This window comes from Alligator sinensis, unplaced genomic scaffold, assembly GCF_000455745.1.
Source record: "Alligator sinensis unplaced genomic scaffold, ASM45574v1 scaffold1642_1, whole genome shotgun sequence".
NCBI classification, from domain to species: domain Eukaryota; kingdom Metazoa; phylum Chordata; order Crocodylia; family Alligatoridae; genus Alligator; species Alligator sinensis.
The window spans coordinates 450,904-454,703 of NW_005842914.1; positions in this window are offsets into that span (position 1 = coordinate 450,904).

Genomic DNA, 3,800 nt, shown 5'->3' on the forward strand with positions numbered 1-3,800 from the left:
CCCTCCCGCCCCCTCCCCTCCCTGGGCCTGACAGCTGAGTCCCAGCAGCCGGCCTGGCCGCCCTGCTGCTGCTGCCTCCTGCCCTGCCCTGCGCCTCCTTGCAGCTCTGCGCCTCCTTGGGGGCAGCTTGGAGCCCCCCCCTCCTGCCCTGCCCCATGCAACGTGGGCCTGGGGGTCCCTGTGCAGTGCAGATCAGGCCCGGAGGCTTGCCATGCAGTGTACAACAGGCCCGGAGGGTCGCCGTGCAGTGGGAACTGGGCCCGGAGGGTCCCTGTGCAGTGCAGATCAGGCCTGGGGGTCCCTGTGCAGTGCAAATCAGGCCCGGAGGGTCCCCGTGCAGTGGGAACTGGGCCCGAAGGGTGCTGTGTGGTGCGCATCAGGTCCAGAGGGTCCGCGTGCCATGCGTTGGGGTCTCCCCTCTTTGTGGCTCTGCTGCAAAGGGAGAGATGGGGATGGAGCAAGTTGCACCAAGGGAAGCTGACGCTAGATACTAGGGGAAAACATTTCTCACCAGGAGGGTAGTAAAGCACTGGGACAGGCTACCCAGAGAGATGGTGGCATCTCCATCCTTAGCCCCAGCTAGACAGAGCCTTGGCCGGGATGACGTAGTTGGGGCTGGTCCTGCTTGGAGCAGGGGGTTGGACTAGAGGTGACCTCCCGAGGTCCCTTCCAGCCCTCCTTGTCCGTGAGTCCATGAGGGCTTGTTCCCCTGCTGCTTCTCCAGAGGCTGCTGGGGTTTCTGCTCCCTGATACATGGGGCAGGTAGTCAGGGCAGCTCAGTTCCAAGTTGGCTGCATTATTCTTTTATTTTAGGAGGAATATTTCCACCCCGAAACAGATCTGTGTTGTCATCAAGTCTCAGTGGAAACTCTACCTGCACCCCCCCCCCCCCCCCCTCGTTTAAATGCTACTCTGCAGCTTTTGTGAGCCCTGTTCAGTTCAGGGTGCAAAAGGACTTGCTCGAGATGGGGAAAGAAAGGCAAGCTCCTTGTCTAGGGCAAGAGCAATGCAGAAAGGACCTGCAGAAACATATGGGAGTCGTATAGATGCATAGAGAAGTGGGGCTGGGAGGGACCTCAGGAGGTCATCTAGGCCATCCTCCTGCCCGAAGCAGGAGTGGTATTGTGTCCTGTACGGGATTTTTTTCTGCAGGTGAGGAATTTAAGTTTTGAAAGCAGTTCAGATGGACAGAAACCTCTGGGCATCTCCAGTGCACGAGCTTCCCCCTAGGAAATTCAGAAGCTTTTTTTTTCTTCTGTTACATATAATCTTCAAAAGGCCCCATCAAGCTGAGGCAGTTATTGCAATGGGAGACTTTCCGCTTCTCAGTGAAACAGGCAGTAAAAGCCTTCATCAGAAAGAGATAAGAAATAAACCTAACCTAAATCGGGAAGTCCGGCAGCTGCACAAGAGGCGATTCATGTTTTAAGAACCACAGTTTTTAACAAGGAACCTCAAGGGTATGATGGCTTTATATTGTCAATCATGAATTTTAGGCACCTAGATTACTACTTATCATAATATAATTTATTACTGGCATTTAGTGGAGGACGGGTGTGAAAATGTCAGAGTTGCTTTCCCTTTATATATATATATTCCAGTTCCGGTCAGTTTGACTCTGAAATTCGTATGTATTATCTATCATGCACGTGTTATGGCTGGGTTGCAGATGCTTCAAGGGAAAATTGAAATCCCCCTTTCTCTCCACTGGAATAAAAACATGTCTAGAAATATTTCTTGCTGGGTCAGATACCGTTTTTTTAATCTACCTGACAAATGGCAATTGGGAGATGAGGTTGCTTTTTCCCCTGTGTTTATTTGCAGTCTGTTTGTGTAGTTAGTAACTAATGTCCCAAGTGTTGTCTTCCTGTAAATATTGACGTGCTCTGTTACTTCAGATGTGGCTTTCACAATAGTGCATGGGAAAAGTCAAAGTGCTCGGACGCTTTGAACTTCCTCCACGTGTAAAATTATCTTAACATAGTTAGCCTTAATGCCTCTTCAGGTTCGGAGTCCTCTTGGCACTGACTGCCCTTTTTTATTTTCTCTTTCCTTGTTCTCTGCCTTCCCAAGTTGATGTCTGGACTCAAATAGCTTCTGCCTTTGAGGTTTTTCTTGGCCCTCCCCATCTTGTGCAGCTAACCAGGTTGTTTCCCTGCTAGGTTACCACGCATGCTTCTTTTGATTGGGATCACTTTGAATAATTAGGAAAACGTGTCTCAAGTTATAGTTGAAAGGAACATGCAGCCTGTCCTGACTCTGAACTGTGCGAGCCTTAAAATACACCCCCCACTTTTTCAGAGCTTGATAAGCAGAGGCTGCAGGCTTTAGTGTATTTAGCAGTATTATCTCTCTCTCCTCCGTCTAATAACATTGAGATGTAATCTGCTGTACTGGTTGCCTTAAATCCTTTGGTGCTCTCTGCAAGAGCAAGTGTGTGGGCTCTGGTGTCCTGACTGTGCTTCAGCTCCAGTAATTACTTTCTGTCTATCTCAAGCTTGCCTTGCCGTCCCAAGTGGAAGTGACATTCATCACTTGCTGTTCGAAGCCCTTGTGGGGTTTACACACACTCTTCAAGCAGCATCTGCATTTCCTGTTTATACGAACTTGAAAGTAAAGTTCTCGAAGGCCCTTGAGGATGAAGGGTGCTTGGAAAGCCGCGTGCTCACGGGTCCGCTGCTTAGGTTTCATCAGCTATAAACAAAGCGAAGCATTTCAGGATGAGAGTCTTACCGCCTAGCCAAAACGGTCCTTAGGGTTACCCTGTCTTACCCTATGCTCTACAGTTGTTCCTAAGCTATGTTTTACAGGCCCTTTTGCTACGCTGTCGGATAACCAGCCTTGGTTGTGTATGCAGCTTTTTGTTTGAATGCCATGTACCCGGGTCGTGCAAATCCTCGTGACAGTCCTGATCCACAATTGACGGCCTGGGCCCTGGAAGCTGCCTGAATGGAGCTGTTTTGGCAGTAGCGCTCTGCACGGGTATGGGAGTCTGCTCACTTGCAATACCAGGATCAAACTCGTTTGAAAGCTTGCTGCCCAGGAAGATGTTGTCTCAAACCCTGCAGTACTCCAGGCGCGCTATGTTTCTCCATTAAATAAGACCAGGGGTTGTAATGCACCAATCTGAAGTTGGCGGTGACTCTTTTTTTTTTTCCCCCTACGTAGGTTTTTTTCCTTTGTGAGGACACCAGCATATTGCATCAATTGCCTGGGTTGGTTTCACTGGTGAATAGTGGGTTGGGGCAAGTTCACGTGGATATAATAGCCCCCCGGAGACTGCTGGGGTCTGACATGCATCTTGAAGTTTTCTTTCTTCGCTTGGTTGAGTGATCCTCAGGAGACTGCCATTCTTCCAGCTCTGGCCAGCAGCAAGGGGAAACCACGATTAGTTGTACATGCTTCAACAGGGGATGGATGGTATTGAGCAGCTAATGTAGGTTTCTGGTCAGTGGAGGACGCTGAGGACAGAATCCCTTAGAAATTGCGAGGTGCTATTACAAAGGCAGACCCCCTAGGCGCAGAGCAAAGATGATGTCCTTGAACACAGTGGATTTCTGCCCTGTGTGCACCCTACAAAAGGGACTAATTGGCTTTTACAGATCCAGGGGAATAGCTGATCCAAATCACTCTGAAATTGGATGGATTTATTTATAGGCATTGTCCTCATTGCCACGGCACATCTCGCAAGCTTTCCTCTCATAGAAGGTGTATTTCATGCCGAGCTATCTGATCAGATCTTACAGATACACGGCCTACTGGACGGTCACCCAGCCACTGATTAGCAATGCTCCCTTGAC